The 21,780-nt window shown below is 42.3% G+C and overlaps 12 non-coding genes across 12 annotated transcripts; all 12 read right to left on the bottom strand.

Annotated features, from left to right (window-relative positions):
* Positions 1-804: 804 nt before the first annotated feature.
* LOC127676914 (small nucleolar RNA SNORD115) lies at positions 805-883 on the bottom strand. Its single transcript, XR_007976322.1, has one exon. It is a non-coding gene; the product is annotated as a small nucleolar RNA SNORD115 (small nucleolar RNA).
* A 1,756-nt stretch (positions 884-2,639) lies between these two features.
* On the bottom strand, positions 2,640-2,718 carry LOC127676778 (small nucleolar RNA SNORD115). Its single transcript, XR_007976200.1, has one exon. It is a non-coding gene; the product is annotated as a small nucleolar RNA SNORD115 (small nucleolar RNA).
* Positions 2,719-4,473: 1,755 nt separating this feature from the next.
* On the bottom strand, positions 4,474-4,552 carry LOC127676968 (small nucleolar RNA SNORD115). Its single transcript, XR_007976374.1, has one exon. It is a non-coding gene; the product is annotated as a small nucleolar RNA SNORD115 (small nucleolar RNA).
* Positions 4,553-6,311: 1,759 nt separating this feature from the next.
* On the bottom strand, positions 6,312-6,390 carry LOC127676777 (small nucleolar RNA SNORD115). The gene has a single exon (XR_007976199.1). It is a non-coding gene; the product is annotated as a small nucleolar RNA SNORD115 (small nucleolar RNA).
* Positions 6,391-8,146: 1,756 nt separating this feature from the next.
* LOC127676776 (small nucleolar RNA SNORD115) lies at positions 8,147-8,225 on the bottom strand. The gene has a single exon (XR_007976198.1). It is a non-coding gene; the product is annotated as a small nucleolar RNA SNORD115 (small nucleolar RNA).
* Positions 8,226-9,985: 1,760 nt separating this feature from the next.
* LOC127676774 (small nucleolar RNA SNORD115) lies at positions 9,986-10,064 on the bottom strand. The gene has a single exon (XR_007976197.1). It is a non-coding gene; the product is annotated as a small nucleolar RNA SNORD115 (small nucleolar RNA).
* Positions 10,065-11,820: 1,756 nt separating this feature from the next.
* On the bottom strand, positions 11,821-11,899 carry LOC127676773 (small nucleolar RNA SNORD115). The gene has a single exon (XR_007976196.1). It is a non-coding gene; the product is annotated as a small nucleolar RNA SNORD115 (small nucleolar RNA).
* Positions 11,900-13,659: 1,760 nt separating this feature from the next.
* Positions 13,660-13,738, bottom strand: LOC127676920 (small nucleolar RNA SNORD115). Its single transcript, XR_007976327.1, has one exon. It is a non-coding gene; the product is annotated as a small nucleolar RNA SNORD115 (small nucleolar RNA).
* Positions 13,739-15,494: 1,756 nt separating this feature from the next.
* LOC127676772 (small nucleolar RNA SNORD115) lies at positions 15,495-15,573 on the bottom strand. Its single transcript, XR_007976195.1, has one exon. It is a non-coding gene; the product is annotated as a small nucleolar RNA SNORD115 (small nucleolar RNA).
* Positions 15,574-17,333: 1,760 nt separating this feature from the next.
* Positions 17,334-17,412, bottom strand: LOC127676771 (small nucleolar RNA SNORD115). Its single transcript, XR_007976194.1, has one exon. It is a non-coding gene; the product is annotated as a small nucleolar RNA SNORD115 (small nucleolar RNA).
* Positions 17,413-19,168: 1,756 nt separating this feature from the next.
* On the bottom strand, positions 19,169-19,247 carry LOC127676770 (small nucleolar RNA SNORD115). The gene has a single exon (XR_007976193.1). It is a non-coding gene; the product is annotated as a small nucleolar RNA SNORD115 (small nucleolar RNA).
* Positions 19,248-21,007: 1,760 nt separating this feature from the next.
* LOC127676769 (small nucleolar RNA SNORD115) lies at positions 21,008-21,086 on the bottom strand. The gene has a single exon (XR_007976192.1). It is a non-coding gene; the product is annotated as a small nucleolar RNA SNORD115 (small nucleolar RNA).
* Between the last annotated feature and the right edge of the window lie 694 nt (positions 21,087-21,780).

Raw genomic sequence — 21,780 nt, 5'->3', positions numbered from 1 at the left:
TTAAATAAAGGCAACTTCCCTGTTGCATGATAGTTTTTCCTACATTGCTGAAAGGTGTGCCAATTGGGAGCAATTCATGTGGACACCAGCAGTAGTGTAGATCACAGACTGGACTATATGTCTTTCATTCAACAATAAGGCAAAGCTCTGTACTCAGTGTCTCTAGTGTCATGGGAAAAGAGAATTGTACAAAGCAATGGATATGGGTGATGATTCCTGGCAACCATATAGAAAACATTGGTGGAGACTACAAATTTGGGTATGTGTCATCCTCCCCTACACATGAGACACAGCTCATGATGATGTGTGAAATATTATTGGGTTTTTCAGAAATTATTTTACTTCTCTTAATCATTTTGTGTCCAGGGAGGTCCTTACTCAGAATTAAACTCTCTTTTCTATGCATGCTTAAATTTTTCCTACAATGTAAAACTGGAGAATGAGTGAGAATTTGAGTCCATGCTCTTAGGGACATGTTTTTTCTAAGGGAAGGAATGAGTCAGGAAACTTCCACTTACCTGTGATCTGTGATTCTCAGGCTTCCAAGAAGGCATGGCAGATGACTGCAAAAGAGTAGAAAAAAATGGTCATCAGCAATGTGTAGTCCTCGCACACTTGCACGAAAATAGAATGCTACACTCGGTGCTTGTTGGCCTGCACTGCTAGCCAGCCAAGCTTCACCATGAGTGTCCAGGTTTGCTTTTATCAGAAACAGGAAAAGCGCCTCTGAGGACCTCAGGAAAGGTCCCCAAGTGATCCCCAAATAGTAAGAGGATCACGGCTTTGAACTCTGTAAACCTGGTTGGGCCTCAGCGTAATCCTATTGAGCATGATTTTTATGTCATCACCTCTCTTCATGACGTTGGGCTATCATCATAGACCCAGATGTAGAGAGACAGTAGCTATTTGTGCTTTTATATCTGCTATCCACATCCTTACCTGGCTAAGGAACACATTCTCGGCGTTGAGAATGGTCACAGGTAAGTGGGTAAGTTTGCAGGGTAGAAAGCACTTCAAAGGAGGCAAGGGGTTCCTGCCTGGAAAGTTTGTTGAATGATTTCTCTGGAGGAGGAAAGAGCAAGTGGTCAAACCCCTGGTTGACACTCCTATACATGAAACTTAAACCTCAGAGAAATTGTAGGAAATCACTACATGAATAATACCTTCACAGTGGCACCCCCGTGAAGCTGACTCTAAGATTCCTACCACTGCCTGTACCACAAGTTTTCATGACTTTCACTTTATGAGGTAATATGGCACAGAGTTCCACTCATTTCACACGAAGACTTACTGCTTCTTGTGGAAGCAATCTCCTCACAACGAATCACTTTCATGTAACTATGCATGGGGTACAACTCTCAGGTTGAAGCCCCTGAATCCTAAGGATAGGTCTACAAAAGGTCATTACAGGATCTCGAGTCTAAAGAAAAAGACACGTGTATTCCATAATCAAGGTTCCGGGATCATATCCTCCCCCCTCAAGGTCTATCTTGCATACTTGCAATCACTGGGAAATGCTCTTACTAAAATTATGGGATTTACATATTCCCAGGGGACAGGGAATTTGGACTGCAATAGGTCCATTTGTGTAAGGTTTAATGGATTTCCATGTCAGTTAACACAGGTTCCCAAGGTTGCAAGGAACTTTCCAGCAATGTTGTCATGAGTCACAGTGGCATTAGGTTCAACAACACAAAGATTGCCCTGATACCACCACAGAAAATTAGCTCAAGCTTCTGGGTGATTCTACACTGACCTTTAGTCAGAGTAGAAATGATGTTTGGGGAGGAAATTTGGTTAGAAAAGGGACCAGAGTTGAGGAAGAGAGCTACAACTTTTAAATAAAGGCAACTTCCCTGTTGCGTGATAGTTTTACCTATATTGCTGAAAGGTGTGCCAATTGGGAGCAATTCATGTGGACACCAGCAGTAGTGTTGATCACAGACTGGACTATATGTCTTTCATTCAACAATAAGGCAAAGCTCTGCACTCAGTGCCTCTAGTGTCATGTGAAAAGAGAATTCTACAAAGCAATGGATATGGGTGATGATTCAAGGCCACCATATAGAAAACATTGGTGGAGACTACAAATTTGGGTATGTGTCATCCTCCTCTACACATGAGACACAGCTCATGATTTTGTGTGAAATATTATTGGGTTTTTCAAAAATTATTTTACTTCTCTTAATCATTTTGTGTCCAGGGTGGTCCTTACTCAGAATTAAACTCTTTTCTATGCATGCTTAAATTTTTTCTACAATGTAAAACTGGAGAATGAGTGAGAATTTGAGTCCATGCTCTTATGGACATGTCTTTTCTAAGGGAAGGAATGAGTCAGGAAACTTCCATTTACCTGTGACCTGTGATTTTCTGGCATCCCAGAGGGCATGGCAGATGACTGCAAAAGAGTAGAAAGAAATGGTCATCAGCAATGTGTTGTCCTCGCACAGTTGCACAAAAATAGAATGCTACACTCGGTGCTTGTTGGCCTGCACTGCTAGCCAACCAAGCTTCACCATGAGTGTCCAGGTTTGCTTTCATCAGAAACAGGAAAAGCGCCTCTGAGGACCTCAGGAAAGGTCCCCAAGTGATCCCCAAATAGTAAGAGGACCACGGCTTTGAACTCTGTAAACCTGGTTGGGCCTCAGCGTAATCCTATTGAGCATGATTTTTATGTCATCACCTCTCTTCATGACATTGGGCTGTCATCATAGACCCAGATGTAGAGAGACAGTAGCTATTTCTGCTTTTATATCTGCTATCCACATCCTTACCTGGCTAAGGAACACATTCTCGGCGTTGAGAATGGTCACAGGTAAGTGGGTAAGTTTGCAGGGTAGAAAGCTCTTCAAAGGAGGCAAGGGGTTCCTGCCTGGAAAGTTTGTTGAATGATTTCTCTAGAGGAGGAAAGAGCAAGTGGTCAAACCCCTGGTTGACACTCCTATACATGAAACTTAAACCTCAGAGAAATTGTAGGAAATCTCTACATGAATAATACCTTCACAGTGGCACCCCCATGAAGCTGACTCTAAGATTCCTACCACTGCCTGTACCACAAGTTTTCATGACTTTCACTTTATGAGGTAATATGGCACAGAGTTCCACTCATTTCACACGAAGACTTACTGCTTCTTGTGGAAGAAATCTCCTCACAACGAATCACTTTCATGTAACTATGCATAGGGGACAACTCTCAGGTTGAAGCCCCTGAATCCTAAGGATAGCTCTACAAAAGGTCATTACAGGATCTCGAGTCTAAAGAAAGAGATACGTGTATTCCATAATCAAGGTTCTGGGATCATATCCTCCCCCCTCAAGGTCTATCTTGCATACTTGCAATCACTGGGAAATGCTCTTACTAAAATTATGGGATTTACAGATTTCCAGGGGACAGGGAATTTGGACTGCAATAGGTCCATTTGTGATAAGGTTTAATGGATTTCCATGTCAGTTAACAGACGTTCCCAAGGTTGCAAGGAACTTTCCAGCAATGTTGTCATGAGTCACAGTGGCATTAGGTTCAACAACACAAAGCTTGCCCTGATACCACCTCAGAAAATTAGCTCAAGCTTCTGGGTGATTCTACACTGACCTGTAGTGAGAGTAGAAATGATGTTTGGGGAGGAAATTTGGTAAGAAAAGGGACCAGAGTTGAGAAAGAGAGCTACAACTTTTCAATAAAGGCAACTTCCCTGTTGCGTGATAGTTTTACCTATATGCTGAAAGGTGTGTCAATTGGGAGCAATTCATGTGGACACCAGCAGTAGTGTTGATCACAGACTGGACTATATGTCTTTCATTCAACAATAAGGCAAAGCTCTGTACTCAGTGCCTCTAGTGTCATGTGAAAAGAGAATTCTACAAAGCAATGGATATGGGTGATGATTCAAGGCCACCATATAGAAAACATTGGTTCAGACTACAAATTTGGGTATTTGTCATCCTCCTCTACACATGAGATACAGCTCATGATTTTGTGTGACATATTATTGGGTTTTTCAAAAATTATTTTACTTCTCTTAATCATTTTGTGTCCAGGGTGGTCCTTACTCAGAATTAAAATCTTTTCTATGCATTTTTAAATTTTTCCTACAATGTAAACCTGGAGAATGAGTGAGAATTTGAGTCCATGCTCTTACGGACATGTCTTTTGTAAGGGAAGGTATGAGTCAGGAAACTTCCACTTACCTGTGACCTGTGATTTTCTGGCATCCCAGAGGGCATGGCAGATGACTGCAAAAGAGTAGAAAGAAATGGTTATCAGCAATGTGTTGTCCTCGCACAGTTGCACAAAAATAGAATGCTACACTCGGTGCTTGTTGGCCTGCACTGCTATACAACCAAGCGTCACTATGAGTGTCCAGGTTTGCTCTCATCAGAATCAGGAAAAGTGCCTCTGAGGACCTCATGAAAGGTCCCCAAGTGATCCCCAAATAGTAAAAGGACCACGGCTTTGAACTCTGTAACCTGGTTGCGCCTCAGCGTAATCCTATTGAGCATGATTTTTATGTCATCACCTCTCTTCATGACATTGGGCTGTCATCATAGACCCAGGAGTAGAGAGAAAGTAGCTATTTGTGCTTTTATATCTGCTATCCACATCCTTACCTGGCTACAGAACACTTTCTCGGTGTTGAGTTGGTCACAGTTATGTGGGTAGGTTTGCAGAGTAGAAAGCTCTTCAAAGGAGGCAAGGGGTCCCTGCCTGGAAAGTTTTTTGAATAATTTCTCTAGAGGAGGAAAGAGCAAGCTGTCAAACCCCTGGTTGACACTCCTATACATGAAACTTAAACCTCAGAGGAATTGTAGGAAATCTCTACATGAATAATACCTTCACAGTGGCACCCCCGGGAAACTGACTCTAAGATTCCTACCACTGCCTGTACCACAAATTTTCATGGCTTTCACTTTATGAGGTAAAAATGGTACAGAGTTCCACTCATTTCACACGAAGACTTACTGCTTCTTGTGGAAGCAATCTCCTCACAACGTATCACTTTCATGTATTTATGCGTAGGGGACAACTCTCAGCTTGAAGCCCCTGAATCCTAAGGATAGGTCTACAAAAGGTCATTACAGGATCTCGAGTCTAAAGAAAGAGACACGTGTATTCCATATTCAAGGTTCCGGGATCATATCCTCCCCCCTCAATGACTATCTTGCATACTTGCAATCACTGGGAAATGCTCTTACTAAAATTATGGAATTTACATATTCCCAGGGGACAGGGAATTTGGACTGCAATAGGTCCATTTGTGATGAGGTTTAATGGATTTACAAGTCAATTAACACAGGTTCCCAATGTTGCAAGGAACTTGCCAGCAATGTTGTCATGAGTCACAGTGGCATTAGGTTCAACAACACAAAGATTGCCCTGATACCACCTCAGAAAATTAGCTCAAGCTTCTGGATGATTCTACACTGACCTGTAGTCAGAGTAGAAATGATGTTTGGGGAGGAAATTTGGTAAGAAAAGGGACCATAGTTGAGGAAGTGAGCTACAACTTTTAAATAAAGGCAACTTCCCTGTTGCGTGATAGTTTTTCCTATACTGCTGAAAGGTGTGCCAATTGGGAGCAATTCATGTGGACACCAGCAGTAGTGTAGATCACAGACTGGACTATATGTCTTTCATTCAACAATAAGGCAAAGCTCTGTACTCCGTGTCTCTAGTGCCATGGGAAAAGAGAATTGTACAAAGCAATGGATATGTGTGATGATTCCTGGCAACCATATAGAAAACATTGGTGGAGACTACAAATTTGGGTATGTGTCATCCTCCGCTACACATGAGACACAGCTCATGATGATGTGTGAAATATTATTGGGTTTTTCAGAAATTATTTTACTTCTCTTAATCATTTTGTGTCCAGCGAGGTCCTTACTCAGAATTAAACTCTCTTTTCTATGCATGCTTAAATTTTTCCTACAATGTAAAACTGGAGAATGAGTGAGAATTTGAGTCCATGCTCTTAGGGACATGTTTTTTCTAAGGGAAGGAATGAGTCAGGAAACTTCCACTTACCTGTGATCTGTGATTCTCTGGCTTCCAAGAAGGCATGGCAGATGACTACAAAAGAGTAGAAAGAAATGGTCATCAGCAATGTGTAGTCCTCGCACACTTGCACGAAAATAGAATGCTACACTCGGTGCTTGTTGGCCTGCACTGCTAGCCAACCAAGCTTCACCATGAGTGTCCAGGTTTGCTTTCATCAGAAACAGGAAAAGCGCCTCTGAGGACCTCAGGAAAGGTCCCCAAGTGATCCCCAAATAGTAAGAGGACCACGGCTTTGAACTCTGTAAACCTGGTTGGGCCTCAGCGTAATCCTATTGAGCATGATTTTTATGTCATCACCTCTCTTCATGACATTGGGCTGTCATCATAGACCCAGATGTAGAGAGACAGTAGCTATTTGTGCTTTTATATCTGCTATCCACATCCTTACCTGGCTAAGGAACACTTTCTCGGCGTTGAGAATGGTCACAGGTAAGTGGGTAAGTTTGCAGGGTAGAAAGCTCTTCAAAGGAGGCAAGGGGTTCCTGCCTGGAAAGTTTGTTGAATGATTTCTCTAGAGGAGGAAAGAGCAAGTGGTCAAACCCCTGGTTGACACTCCTATACATGAAACTTAAACCTCAGAGAAATTGTAGGAAATCTCTACATGAATAATACCTTCACAGGGGCACCCCCGTGAAGCTGACTCTAAGATTCCTACCACTGCCTGTACCACAAGTTTTCATGACTTTCACTTTATGAGGTAATATGGCACAGAGTTCCACTCATTTCACACGAAGACTTACTGCTTCTTGTGGAAGCAATCACCTCACAACGAATCACTTTCATGTAACTATGCATAGGGGACAACTCTCAGGTTGAAGCCCCTGAATCCTAAGGATAGGTCTACAAAAGGTCATTACAGGATCTCGAGTCTAAAGAAAGAGACACGTGTATTCCATAATCAAGGTTCTGGGATCATATCCTCCCCCCTCAAGGTCTATCTTGCATACTTGCAATCACTGGGAAATGCTCTTACTAAAATTATGGGATTTACAGATTCCCAGGGGACAGGGAATTTGGACTGCAATAGGTCCATTTGTGATAAGGTTTAATGGATTTCCATGTCAGTTAACACAGGTTCCCAAGGTTGCAAGGAACTTTCCAGCAATGTTGTCATGAGTCACAGCGGCATTAGTTTCAACAACACAAAGATTGCCCTGATACCACCTCAGAAAATTAGCTCAAGCTTCTGGGTGATTCTACACTGACCTTTAGTCAGAGTAGAAATGATGTTTGGGGAGGAAATTTGGTTAGAAAAGGGACCAGAGTTGAGGAAGAGAGCTACTACTTTTAAATAAAGGCAACTTCCCTGTTGCGTGATAGTTTTACCTATATTGCTGAAAGGTGTGCCAATTGGGAGCAATTCATGTGGACACCAGCAGTAGTGTTGATCACAGACTGGACTATATGTCTTTCATTCAACAATAAGGCAAAGCTCTGCACTCAGTGCCTCTAGTGTCATGTGAAAAGAGAATTCTACAAAGCAATGGATATGGGTGATGATTCAAGGCCACCATATAGAAAACATTGGTGGAGACTACAAATTTGGGTATGTGTCATCCTCCTCTACACATGAGACACAGCTCATGATTATGTGTGAAATATTATTGGGTTTTTCAAAAATTATTTTACTTCTCTTAATCATTTTGTGTCCAGGGTGGTCTTTACTCAGAATTAAACTCTTTTCTATGCATGCTTAAATTTTTCCTACAATGTAAAACTGGAGAATGAGTGAGAATTTGAGTCCATGCTCTTACGGACATGTCTTTTGTAAGGGAAGGAATGAGTCAGGAAACTTCCACTTACCTGTGACCTGTGATTTTCTGGCATCCCAGAGGGCATGGCAGATGACTGCAAAAGAGTAGAAAGAAATGGCCATCAGCAATGTGTTGTCCTCGCACAGTTGCACAAAAATAGAATGCTACACTCGGTGCTTGTTGGCCTGCACTGCTATCCAACCAAGCGTCACTATGAGTGTCCAGGTTTGCTCTCATCAGAATCAGGAAAAGTGCCTCTGAGGACCACATGAAAGGTCCCCAAGTGATCCCCAAATAGTAAAAGGACCACGGCTTTGAACTCTGTAACCTGGTTGGGCCTCAGCGTAATCCTATTGAGCATGATTTTTATGTCATCACCTCTCTTCATGACATTGGGCTGTCATCATAGACCCAGGAGTAGAGAGAAAGTAGCTATTTGTGCTTTTATATCTGCTATCCACATCCTTACCTGGCTACAGAACACTTTCTCGGCGTTGAGAATGGTCACAGGTATGTGGGTAGGTTTGCAAAGTAGAAAGCTCTTCAAAGGAGGCAAGGGGTCCCTGCCTGGAAAGTTTTTTGAATAATTTCTCTAGAGGAGGAAAGAGCAAGCTGTCAAACCCCTGGTTGATACTCCTATAGATGAAACATAAACCTCAGAGGAATTGTAGGAAATCTCTACATGAATAATACCTTCACAGTGGCACCCCCGGGAAACTGACTCTAAGATTCCTACCACTGCCTGTACCACAAATTTTCATGGCTTTCACTTTATGAGGTAAAAATGGTACAGAGTTCCACTCATTTCACACGAAGACTTACTGCTTCTTGTGGAAGCAATCTCCTCACAACGTATCACTTTCATGTATTTATGCGTAGGGGACAACTCTCAGGTTGAAGCCCCTGAATCCTAAGGATAGGTCTACAAAAGGTCATTACAGGATCTCGAGTCTAAAGAAAGAGACACGTGTATTCCATATTCAAGGTTCCGGGATCATATCCTCCCCCCTCAATGACTATCTTGCATACTTGCAATCACTGGGAAATGCTCTTACTAAAATTATGGAATTTACATATTCCCAGGGGACAGGGAATTTGGACTGTAATAGGTCCATTTGTGATAAGGTTTAATGGATTTACAAGTCAATTAACACAGGTTCCCAATGTTGCAAGGAACTTGCCAGCAATGTTGTCATGAGTCACAGTGGCATTAGGTTCAACAACACAAAGATTGCCCTGATACCACCTCAGAAAATTAGCTCAAGCTTCTGGATGATTCTACACTGACCTGTAGTCAGAGTAGAAATGATGTTTGGGGAGGAAATTTGGTAAGAAAAGGGACCATAGTTGAGGAAGTGAGCTACAACTTTTAAATAAAGGCAACTTCCCTGTTGCGTGATAGTTTTTCCTATATTGCTGAAAGGTGTGCCTATTGGGAGCAATTCATGTGGACACCAGCAGTAGTGTAGATCACAGACTGGACTATATGTCTTTCATTCAACAATAAGGCAAAGCTCTGTACTCAGTGTCTCTAGTGTCATGGGAAAAGAGAATTGTACAAAGCAATGGATATGGGTGATGATTCCTGGCAACCATATAGAAAACATTGGTGGAGACTACAAATTTGGGTATGTGTCATCCTCCGCTACACATGAGACACAGCTCATGATGATGTGTGAAATATTATTGGGTTTTTCAGAAATTATTTTACTTCTCTTAATCATTTTGTGTCAAGGGAGGTCCTTACTCAGAATTAAACTCTCTTTTCTATGCATGCTTAAATTTTTCCTACAATGTAAAACTGGAGAATGAGTGAGAATTTGAGTCCATGCTCTTAGGGACATGTATTTTCTTAGGGAAGGAATGAGTCAGGAAACTTCCACTTACCTGTGATCTGTGATTCTCTGGCTTCCAAGAAGGCATGGCAGATGACTGCAAAAGAGTAGAAAGAAATGGTCATCAGCAATGTGTAGTCCTCGCACACTTGCACGAAAATAGAATGCTACACTCGGTGCTTGTTGGTCTGCACTGCTAGCCAACCAAGCTTCACCATGAGTGTCCAGGTTTGCTTTCATCAGAAACAGGAAAAGCGCCTCTGAGGACCTCAGGAAAGGTCCCCAAGTGATCCCCAAATAGTAAGAGGACCACGGCTTTGAACTCTGTAAACCTGGTTGGGCCTCAGCGTAATCCTATTGAGCATGATTTTTATGTCATCACCTCTCTTCATGACATTGGGCTGTCATCATAGACCCAGATGTAGAGAGACAGTAGCTATTTGTGCTTTTATATCTGCTATCCACATCCTTACCTGGCTAAGGAACACTTTCTCGGCGTTGAGAATGGTCACAGGTAAGTGGGTAAGTTTGCAGGGTAGAAAGCTCTTCAAAGGAGGCAAGGGGTTCCTGCCTGGAAAGTTTGTTGAATGATTTCTCTAGAGGAGGAAAGAGCAAGTGGTCAAACCCCTGGTTGACACTCCTATACATGAAACTTAAACCTCAGAGAAATTGTAGGAAATCTCTACATGAATAATACCTTCACAGTGGCACCCCCGTGAAGCTGACTCTAAGATTCCTACCACTGCCTGTACCACAAGTTTTCATGACTTTCACTTTATGAGGTAATATGGCACAGAGTTCCACTCATTTCACACGAAGACTTACTGCTTCTTGTGGAAGCAATCTCCTCACAACGAATCACTTTCATGTAACTATGCATAGGGGACAACTCTCACGTTGAAGCCCCTGAATCCTAAGGATAGGTCTACAAAAGGTCATTACAGGATCTCGAGTCTAAAGAAAGAGACACGTGTATTCCATAATCAAGGTTCCGGGATCATATCCTCCCCCCTCAAGGTCTATCTTGCATACTTGCAATCACTGTGAAATGCTCTTACTAAAATTATGGGATTTACAGATTCCCAGGGGACAGGGAATTTGGACTGCAATAGGTCCATTTGTGATAAGGTTTAATGGATTTCCATGTCAGTTAACACAGGTTCCCAAGGTTGCAAGGAACTTTCCAGCAATGTTGTCATGAGTCACAGTTGCATTAGCTTCAACAACACAAAGATTGCCCTGATACCACCTCAGAAAATTAGCTCAAGCTTCTGGGTGATTCTACACTGACCTTTAGTCAGAGTAGAAATGATGTTTGGGGACGAAATTTGGTTAGAAAAGGGACCAGAGTTGAGGAAGAGAGCTACTACTTTTAAATAAAGGCAACTTCCCTGTTGCGTGATAGTTTTACCTATATTGCTGAAAGGTGTGCCAACTGGGAGCAATTCATGTGGACACCAGCAGTAGTGTTGATCACAGACTGGACTATATGTCTTTCATTCAACAATAAGGCAAAGCTCTGCACTCAGTGCCTCTAGTGTCATGTGAAAAGAGAATTCTACAAAGCAATGGATATGGGTGATGATTCAAGGCCACCATATAGAAAACATTGGTGGGGACTACAAATTTGGGTATGTGTCATCCTCCTCTACACATGAGACACAGCTCATGATTATGTGTGAAATATTATTGGGTTTTTCAAAAATTATTTTACTTCTCTTAATCATTTTGTGTCCAGGGTGGTCCTTACTCAGAATTAAACTCTTTTCTATGCATGCTTAAATTTTTCCTACAATGTAAAACTGGAGAATGAGTGAGAATTTGAGTCCATGCTCTTACGGACATGTCTTTTGTAAGTGAAGGAATGAGTCAGGAAACTTCCACTTACCTGTGACCTGTGATTTTCTGGCATCCCAGAGGGCATGGCAGATGACTGCAAAAGAGTAGAAAGAAATGGTCATCAGCAATGTGTTGTCCTCGCACAGTTGCACAAAAATAGAATGCTACACTCGGTGCTTGTTGGCCTGCACTGCTATCCAACCAAGCGTCACTATGAGTGTCCAGGTTTGCTCTCATCAGAATCTGGAAAAGTGCCTCTGAGGACCTCAGGAAAGGTCCCCAAGTGATCCCCAAATAGTAAAAGGACCACGGCTTTGAACTCTGTAACCTGGTTGGGCCTCAGCGTAATCCTATTGAGCATGATTTTTATGTCATCACCTCTCTTCATGACATTGGGCTGTCATCATAGACCCAGGAGTAGAGAGAAAGTAGCTATTTGTGCTTTTATATCTGCTATCCACATCCTTACCTGGCTACAGAACACGTTCTCGGCGTTGAGAATGGTCACAGGTATGTGGGTAGGTTTGCAGAGTAGAAAGCTCTTCAAAGGAGGCAAGGGGTCCCTGCCTGGAAAGTTTTTTGAATAATTTCTCTAGAGGAGGAAAGAGCAAGCTGTCAAACCCCTGGTTGATACTCCTATAGATGAAACATAAACCTCAGAGGAATTGTAGGAAATCTCTACATGAATAATACCGTCACAGTGGCACCCCCGGGAAACTGACTCTAAGATTCCTACCACTGCCTGTACCACAAATTTTCATGGCTTTCACTTTATGAGGTAAAAATGGTACAGAGTTCCACTCATTTCACACGAAGACTTACTGCTTCTTGTGGAAGCAATCTCCTCACAACGTATCACTTTCATGTATTTATGCGTAGGGGACAACTCTCAGGTTGAAGCCCCTGAATCCTAAGGATAGGTCTACAAAAGGTCATTACAGGATCTCGAGTCTAAAGAAAGAGAAACGTGTATTCCATATTCAAGGTTCCGGGATCATATCCTCCCCCCTCAATGTCTATCTTGCATACTTGCAATCACTGGGAAATGCTCTTACTAAAATTATGGAATTTACATATTCCCAGGGGACAGGGAATTTGGACTGCAATAGGTCCATTTGTGATAAGGTTTAATGGATTTACAAGTCAATTAACACAGGTTCCCAATGTTGCAAGGAACTTTCCAGCAATGTTGTCATGAGTCACAGTGGCATTAGGTTCAACAACACAAAGATTGCCCTGATACCACCTCAGAAAATTAGCTCTAGCTTCTGGATGATTCTACACTGACCTGTAGTCAGAGTAGAAATGATGTTTGGGGAGGAAATTTGGTAAGAAAAGGGACCATAGTTGAGGAAGTGAGCTACAACTTTTAAATAAAGGCAACTTCCCTGTTGCGTGATAGTTTTTCCTATATTGCTGAAAGGTGTGACAATTGGGAGCAATTCATGTGGACACCAGCAGTAGTGTAGATCACAGACTGGACTATATGTCTTTCATTCAACAATAAGGCAAAGCTCTGTACTCAGTGTCTCTAGTGTCATGGGAAAAGAGAATTGTACAAAGCAATGGATATGGGTGATGATTCCTGGCAACCATATAGAAAACATTGGTGGAGACTACAAATTTGGGTATGTGTCATCCTCCGCTACACATGAGACACAGCTCATGATGATGTGTGAAATATTATTGGGTTTTTCAGAAATTATTTTACTTCTCTTAATCATTTTGTGTCCAGGGAGGTCCTTACTCAGAATTAAACTCTCTTTTCTATGCATGCTTAAATTTTTCCTACAATGTAAAACTGGAGAATGAGTGAGAATTTGAGTCCATGCTCTTAGGGACATGTTTTTTCTTAGGGAAGGAATGAGTCAGGAAACTTCCACTTACCTGTGATCTGTGATTCTCTGGCTTCCAAGAAGGCATGGCAGATGACTACAAAAGAGTAGAAAGAAATGGTCATCAGCAATGTGTAGTCCTCGCACACTTGCACGAAAATAGAATGCTACACTCGGTGCTTGTTGGCCTGCACTGCTAGCCAACCAAGCTTCACCATGAGTGTCCAGGTTTGCTTTCATCAGAAACAGGAAAAGCGCCTCTGAGGACCTCAGGAAAGGTCCCCAAGTGATCCCCAAATAGTAAGAGGACCACGGCTTTGAACTCTGTAAACCTGGTTGGGCCTCAGCGTAATCCTATTGAGCATGATTTTTATGTCATCACCTCTATTCATGACATTGGGCTGTCATCATAGACCCAGATGTAGAGAGACAGTAGCTATTTCTGCTTTTATATCTGCTATCCACATCCTTACCTGGCTAAGGAACACTTTCTCGGCGTTGAGAATGGTCACAGGTAAGTGGGTAAGTTTGCAGGGTAGAAAGCTCTTCAAAGGAGGCAAGGGGTTCCTGCCTGGAAAGTTTGTTGAATGATTTCTCTAGAGGAGGAAAGAGCAAGTGGTCAAACCCCTGGTTGACACTCCTATACATGAAACTTAAACCTCAGAGAAATTGTAGGAAATCTCTACATGAATAATACCTTCACAGTGGCACCCCCGTGAAGCTGACTCTAAGATTCCTACCACTGCCTGTACCACAAGTTTTCATGACTTTCACTTTATGAGGTAATATGGCACAGAGTTCCACTCATTTCACACGAAGACTTACTGCTTCTTGTGGAAGAAATCTCCTCACAACGAATCACTTTCATGTAACTATGCATAGGGGACAACTCTCAGGTTGAAGCCCCTGAATCCTAAGGATAGGTCTACAAAAGGTCATTACAGGATCTCGAGTCTAAAGAAAGAGACACGTGTATTCCATAATCAAGGTTCCGGGATCATATCCTCCCCCCTCAAGGTCTATCTTGCATACTTGCAATCACTGGGAAATGCTCTTACTAAAATTATGGGATTTACAGATTCCCAGGGGACAGGGAATTTGGACTGCAATAGGTCCATTTGTGATAAGGTTTAATGGATTTCCATGTCAGTTAACACAGGTTCCCAAGGTTGCAAGGAACTTTCCAGCAATGTTGTCATGAGTCACAGTGGCATTAGGTTCAACAACACAAAGATTGCCCTGATACCACCTCAGAAAATTAGCTCAAGCTTCTGGGTGATTCTACACTGACCTTTAGTCAGAGTAGAAATGATGTTTGGGGAGGAAATTTGGTTAGAAAAGGGACCAGAGTTGAGGAAGAGAGCTACTACTTTTAAATAAAGGCAACTTCCCTGTTGCGTGATAGTTTTACCTATATTGCTGAAAGGTGTGCCAACTGGGAGCAATTCATGTGGACACCAGCAGTAGTGTTGATCACAGACTGGACTATATGTCTTTCATTCAACAATAAGGCAAAGCTCTGCACTCAGTGCCTCTAGTGTCATGTGAAAAGAGAATTCTACAAAGCAATGGATATGGGTGATGATTCAAGGCCACCATATAGAAAACATTGGTGGAGACTACAAATTTGGGTATGTGTCATCCTCCTCTACACATGAGACACAGCTCATGATTATGTGTGAAATATTATTGGGTTTTTCAAAAATTATTTTACTTCTCTTAATCATTTTGTGTCCAGGGTGGTCCTTACTCAGAATTAAACTCTTTTCTATGCATGCTTAAATTTTTCCTACAATGTAAAACTGGAGAATGAGTGAGAATTTGAGTCCATGCTCTTACGGACATGTCTTTTGTAAGGGAAGGAATGAGTCAGGAAACTTCCACTTACCTGTGACCTGTGATTTTCTGGCATCCCAGAGGGCATGGCAGATGACTGCAAAAGAGTAGAAAGAAATGGTCATCAGCAATGTGTTGTCCTCGCACAGTTGCACAAAAATAGAATGCTACACTCGGTGCTTGTTGGCCTGCACTGCTATCCAACCAAGCGTCACTAAGAGTGTCCAGGTTTGCTCTCATCAGAATCTGGAAAAGTGCCTCTGAGGACCTCAGGAAAGGTCCCCAAGTGATCCCCAAATAGTAAAAGGACCACGGCTTTGAACTCTGTAACCTGGTTGGGCCTCAGCGTAATCCTATTGAGCATGATTTTTATGTCATCACCTCTCTTCATGACATTGGGCTGTCATCATAGACCCAGGAGTAGAGAGAAAGTAGCTATTTGTGCTTTTATATCTGCTATCCACATCCTTACCTGGCTACAGAACACTTTCTCGGCGTTGAGAATGGTCACAGGTATGTGGGTAGGTTTGCAGAGTAGAAAGCTCTTCAAAGGAGGCAAGGGGTCCCTGCCTGGAAAGTTTTTTGAATAATTTCTCTAGAGGAGGAAAGAGCAAGCTGTCAAACACCTGGTTGATACTCCTATAGATGAAACATAAACCTCAGAGGAATTGTAGGAAATCTCTACATGAATAATACCTTCACAGTGGCACCCCCGGGAAAGTGACTCTAAGATTCCTACCACTGCCTGTACCACAAATTTTCATGGCTTTCACTTTATGAGGTAAAAATGGTACAGAGTTCCACTCATTTCACACGAAGACTTACTGCTTCTTGTGGAAGCAATCTCCTCACAACGTATCACTTTCATGTATTTATGCGTAGGGGACAACTCTCAGGTTGAAGCCCCTGAATCCTAAGGATAGGTCTACAAAAGGTCATTACAGGATCTCGAGTCTAAAGAAAGAGACACGTGTATTCCATATTCAAGGTTCCGGGATCATATCCTCCCCCCTCAATGACTATCTTGCATACTTGCAATCACTGGGAAATGCTCTTACTAAAATTATGGAATTTACATATTCCCAGGGGACAGGGAATTTGGACTGCAATAGGTCCATTTGTGATAAGGTTTAATGGATTTACAAGTCAATTAACACAGGTTCCCAATGTTGCAAGGAACTTGCCAGCAATGTTGTCATGAGTCACAGTGGCATTAGGTTCAACAACACAAAGATTGCCCTGATACCACCTCAGAAAAGTAGCTCAAGCTTCTGGATGATTCTACACTGACCTGTAGTCAGAGTAGAAATGATGTTTGGGGAGGAAATTTGGTAAGAAAAGGGACCATAGTTGAGGAAGTGAGCTACAACTTTTAAATAAAGGCAACTTCCCTGTTGCGTGATAGTTTTTCCTATATTGCTGAAAGGTGTGCCAATTGGGAGCAATTCATGTGGACACCAGCAGTAGTGTAGATCACAGACTGGACTATATGTCTTTCATTCAACAATAAGGCAAAGCTCTGTACTCAGTGTCTCTAGTGTCATGGGAAAAGAGAATTGTACAAAGCAATGGATATGTGTGATGATTCCTGGCAACCATATAGAAAACATTGGTGGAGACTACAAATTTGGGTATGTGTCATCCTCCGCTACACATGAGACACAGCTCATGATGATGTGTGAAATATTATTGGGTTTTTCAGAAATTATTTTACTTCTCTTAATCATTTTGTGTCCAGGGAGGTCCTTACTCAGAATTAAACTCTCTTTTCTATGCATGCTTAAATTTTTCCTACAATGTAAAACTGGAGAATGAGTGAGAATTTGAGTCCATGCTCTTAGGGACATGTTTTTTCTTAGGGAAGGAATGAGTCAGGAAACTTCCACTTACCTGTGATCTGTGATTCTCTGGCTTCCAAGAAGGCATGGCAGATGACTGCAAAAGAGTAGAAAGAAATGGTCATCAGCAATGTGTAGTCCTCGCACACTTGCACGAAAATAGAATGCTACACTTGGTGCTTGTTGGCCTGCACTGCTAGCCAACCAAGCTTTACCATGAGTGTCCAGGTTTGCTTTCATCAGAAACAGGAAAAGCGCCTCTGAGGACCTCAGGAAAGGTCCCCAAGTGATCCCCAAATAGTAAGAGGACCACGGCTTTGAACTCTGTAAACCTGGTTGGGCCTCAGCGTAATCCTATTGAGCATGATTTTTATGTCATCACCTCTCTTCATGACATTGGGCTGTCATCATAGACCCAGATGTAGAGAGACAGTAGCTATTTGTGCTTTTATATCTGCTATCCACATCCTTACCTGGCTAAGGAACACTTTCTCGGCATTGAGAATGGTCACAGGTAAGTGGGTAAGTTTGCAGGGTAGAAAGCTCTTCAAAGGAGGCAAGGGGTTCCTGCCTGGAAAGTTTGTTGAATGATTTCTCTAGAGGAGGAAAGAGCAAGTGGTCAAACCCCTGGTTGACACTCCTATACATGAAACTTAAACCTCAGAGAAATTGTAGGAAATCTCTACATGAATAATACCTTCACAGTGGCACCCCCGTGAAGCTGACTCTAAGATTCCTACCACTGCCTGTACCACAAGTTTTCATGACTTTCACTTTATGAGGTAATATGGCACAGAGTTCCACTCATTTCACACGAAGACTTACTGCTTCTTGTGGAAGAAATCTCCTCACAACGAATCACTTTCATGTAACTATGCATAGGGGACAACTCTCAGGTTGAAGCCCCTGAATCCTAAGGATAGGTCTACAAAAGGTCATTACAGGATCTCGAGTCTAAAGAAAGAGACACGTGTATTCCATAATCAAGGTTCCGGGATCATATCCTCCCCCCTCAAGGTCTATCTTGCATACTTGCAATCACTGGGAAATGCTCTTACTAAAATTATGGGATTTACAGATTCCCAGGGGACAGGGAATTTGGACTGCAATAGGTCCATTTGTGATAAGGTTTAATGGATTTCCATGTCAGTTAACACAGGTTCCCAAGGTTGCAAGGAACTTTCCAGCAATGTTGTCATGAGTCACAGTGGCATTAGGTTCAACAACACAAAGATTGCCCTGATACCACCTCAGAAAATTAGCTCAAGCTTCTGGGTGATTCTACACTGACCTTTAGTCAGAGTAGAAATGATGTTTGGGGAGGAAATTTGGTTAGAAAAGGGACCAGAGTTGAGGAAGAGAGCTACTACTTTTAAATAAAGGCAACTTCCCTGTTGCGTGATAGTTTTACCTATATTGCTGAAAGGTGTGCCAACTGGGAGCAATTCATGTGGACACCAGCAGTAGTGTTGATCACAGACTGGACTATATGTCTTTCATTCAACAATAAGGCAAAGCTCTGCACTCAGTGCCTCTAGTGTCATGTGAAAAGAGAATTCTACAAAGCAATGGATATGGGTGATGATTCAAGGCCACCATATAGAAAACATTGGTGGAGACTACAAATTTGGGTATGTGTCATCCTCCTCTACACATGAGACACAGCTCATGATTATGTGTGAAATATTATTGGGTTTTTCAAAAATTATTTTACTTCTCTTAATCATTTTGTGTCCAGGGTGGTCCTTACTCAGAATTAAACTCTTTTCTATGCATGCTTAAATTTTTCCTACAATGTAAAACTGGAGAATGAGTGAGAATTTGAGTCCATGCTCTTACGGACATGTCTTTTGTAAGTGAAGGAATGAGTCAGGAAACTTCCACTTACCTGTGACCTGTGATTTTCTGGCATCCCAGAGGGCATGGCAGATGACTGCAAAAGAGTAGAAAGAAATGGTCATCAGCAATGTGTTGTCCTCGCACAGTTGCACAAAAATAGAATGCTACACTCGGTGCTTGTTGGCCTGCACTGCTATCCAACCAAGCGTCACTATGAGTGTCCAGGTTTGCTCTCATCAGAATCTGGAAAAGTGCCTCTGAGGACCTCAGGAAAGGTCCCCAAGTGATCCCCAAATAGTAAAAGGACCACGGCTTTGAACTCTGTAACCTGGTTGGGCCTCAGCGTAATCCTATTGAGCATGATTTTTATGTCATCACCTCTCTTCATGACATTGGGCTGTCATCATAGACCCAGGAGTAGAGAGAAAGTAGCTATTTGTGCTTTTATATCTGCTATCCACATCCTTACCTGGCTACAGAACACTTTCTCGGCGTTGAGAATGGTCACAGGTATGTGGGTAGGTTTGCAGAGTATAAAGCTCTTCAAAGGAGGCAAGGGGTCCCTGCCTGGAAAGTTTTTTGAATAATTTCTCTAGAGGAGGAAAGAGCAAGCTGTCAAACCCCTGGTTGATACTCCTATAGATGAAACATAAACCTCAGAGGAATTGTAGGAAATCTCTACATGAATAATACCGTCACAATGGCACCCCCGGGAAACTGACTCTAAGATTCCTACCACTGCCTGTACCACAAATTTTCATGGCTTTCACTTTATGAGGTAAAAATGGTACAGAGTTCCACTCATTTCACACGAAGACTTACTGCTTCTTGTGGAAGCAATCTCCTCACAACGTATCACTTTCATGTATTTATGCGTAGGGGACAACTCTCAGGTTGAAGCCCCTGAATCCTAAGGATAGGTCTACAAAAGGTCATTACAGGATCTTGAGTCTAAAGAAAGAGACACGTGTATTCCATATTCAAGGTTCCGGGATCATATCCTCCCCCCTCAATGTCTATCTTGCATACTTGCAATCACTGGGAAATGCTCTTACTAAAATTATGGAATTTACATATTCCCAGGGGACAGGGAATTTGGACTGCAATAGGTCCATTTGTGATAAGGTTTAATGGATTTACAAGTCAATTAACACAGGTTCCCAATGTTGCAAGGAACTTTCCAGCAATGTTGTCATGAGTCACAGTGGCATTAGGTTCAACAACACAAAGATTGCCCTGATACCACCTCAGAAAATTAGCTCTAGCTTCTGGATGATTCTACACTGACCTGTAGTCAGAGTAGAAATGATGTTTGGGGAGGAAATTTGGTAAGAAAAGGGACCATAGTTGAGGAAGTGAGCTACAACTTTTAAATAAAGGCAACTTCCCTGTTGCGTGATAGTTTTTCCTATATTGCTGAAAGGTGTGACAATTGGGAGCAATTCATGTGGACACCAGCAGTAGTGTAGATCACAGACTGGACTATATGTCTTTCATTCAACAATAAGGCAAAGCTCTGTACTCAGTGTCTCTAGTGTCATGGGAAAAGAGAATTGTACAAAGCAATGGATATGGGTGATGATTCCTGGCAACCATATAGAAAACATTGGTGGAGACTACAAATTTGGGTATGTGTCATCCTCCGCTACACATGAGACACAGCTCATGATGATGTGTGAAATATTATTGGGTTTTTCAGAAATTATTTTACTTCTCTTAATCATTTTGTGTCCAGGGAGGTCCTTACTCAGAATTAAACTCTCTTTTCTATGCATGCTTAAATTTTTCCTACAATGTAAAACTGGAGAATGAGTGAGAATTTGAGTCCATGCTCTTAGGGACATGTTTTTTCTTAGGGAAGGAATGAGTCAGGAAACTTCCACTTACCTGTGATCTGTGATTCTCTGGCTTCCAAGAAGGCATGGCAGATGACTGCAAAAGAGTAGAAAGAAATGGTCATCAGCAATGTGTAGTCCTCGCACACTTGCACGAAAATAGAATGCTACACTCGGTGCTTGTTGGCCTGCACTGCTAGCCAACCAAGCTTCACCATGAGTGTCCAGGTTTGCTTTCATCAGAAACAGGAAAAGCGCCTCTGAGGACCTCAGGAAAGGTCCCCAAGTGATCCCCAAATAGTAAGAGGACCACGGCTTTGAACTCTGTAAACCTGGTTGGGCCTCAGCGTAATCCTATTGAGCATGATTTTTATGTCATCACCTCTCTTCATGACATTGGGCTGTCATCATAGACCCAGATGTAGAGAGACAGTAGCTATTTGTGCTTTTATATCTGCTATCCACATCCTTACCTGGCTAAGGAACACTTTCTCGGCGTTGAGAATGGTCACAGGTAAGTGGGTAAGTTTGCAGGGTAGAAAGCTCTTCAAAGGAGGCAAGGGGTTCCTGCCTGGAAAGTTTGTTGAATGATTTCTCTAGAGGAGGAAAGAGCAAGTGGTCAAACCCCTGGTTGACACTCCTATACATGAAACTTAAACCTCAGAGAAATTGTAGGAAATCTCTACATGAATAATACCTTCACAGTGGCACCCCCGTGAAGCTGACTCTAAGATTCCTACCACTGCCTGTACCACAAGTTTTCATGACTTTCACTTTATGAGGTAATATGGCACAGAGTTCCACTCATTTCACACGAAGACTTACTGCTTCTTGTGGAAGCAATCTCCTCACAACGAATCACTTTCATGTAACTATGCATAGGGGACAACTCTCAGGTTGAAGCCCCTGAATCCTAAGGATAGGTCTACAAAAGGTCATTACAGGATCTCGAGTCTAAAGAAAGAGACACGTGTATTCCATAATCAAGGTTCAGGGATCATATCCTCCCCCCTCAAGGTCTATCTTGCATACTTGCAATCACTGGGAAATGCTCTTACTAAAATTATGGGATTTACAGATTCCCAGGGGACAGGGAATTTGGACTGCAATA

This window comes from Apodemus sylvaticus, chromosome 1, assembly GCF_947179515.1.
Source record: "Apodemus sylvaticus chromosome 1, mApoSyl1.1, whole genome shotgun sequence".
Taxonomy (NCBI): Eukaryota; Metazoa; Chordata; class Mammalia; order Rodentia; family Muridae; genus Apodemus; species Apodemus sylvaticus.
The sequence above is the reverse complement of the archived record's forward strand: the minus strand, read 5'-3'. Positions and strand labels throughout refer to the sequence as shown.